Raw genomic sequence first — 815 nt, 5'->3', positions numbered from 1 at the left:
ACAATTTTTCCTCGTGTCATGATTAATATTACAGTACGTGGTCGCTTGCGTGGGTGTTAGTTATTAATGAATTACCAGAGGTCGCTTTTTATTCCTAGAAACAGACAAATATTAATGCTCACTAATGTCGAGTTTTATATAATATTCATTTTTATCGATTTTAAAGAGGAGGAGGAAGAGGTGGAGGTGAAGGTGGAGCTATTGAAGAAAGAGAAGTCGGAGAAGGATAAGGTGGAGGTGGAGGTGGAATTGGAGTTGGAGGTGGAGGAAGAGGTGGAGGAGGAGAAGTAGGAGGAGGAAGAGGAGGAGCAAGAGGGGGAGGTGGAGGTGGAGCTGGAGGTGAAGAAAGAGAAGTTGGAGAAGGAAAAGGTGGAGGTGGAAGTGGAGGTGGAGGAGGAGGAGGAGGGGAAGAAGTACAAGAGGAGGTACTCACTCAATCTTGACACGAACACTGAATATTCATGATTTATATTTCTACTTTCTCACTTTTCTTTCCATTTTCTTCTAGCATTTAAACGAAGTACCTCACCTTAACCCCCCCCCACCTACATCCACACCTACCCTACCTTTCCCCTACACCTGCACACCCTCCCTATTACCTATGTTTACTACACGTCACCCAGATATTCATGAGGACTTATCTTTATGCAAATTCAACCTTTTTTGCAATCACTGCGGAGGAGAAAGCCCCGAAGAGGAAGGGGTCGTGATAGAAGAGTCTCTACCTCGTGTCTGACTTTCCCTCCCCTTTCTTTCCCTCCGTCATCGCTTCTCTGCCTCACCTCCGTCGTTAGTACCCGCGTATCGCCACCGCC

Source organism: Eriocheir sinensis, chromosome 7, assembly GCF_024679095.1.
Source record: "Eriocheir sinensis breed Jianghai 21 chromosome 7, ASM2467909v1, whole genome shotgun sequence".
In the NCBI taxonomy this organism is placed as follows: Eukaryota; Metazoa; Arthropoda; class Malacostraca; order Decapoda; family Varunidae; genus Eriocheir; species Eriocheir sinensis.
The sequence above is the reverse complement of the archived record's forward strand: the minus strand, read 5'-3'. Positions refer to the sequence as shown.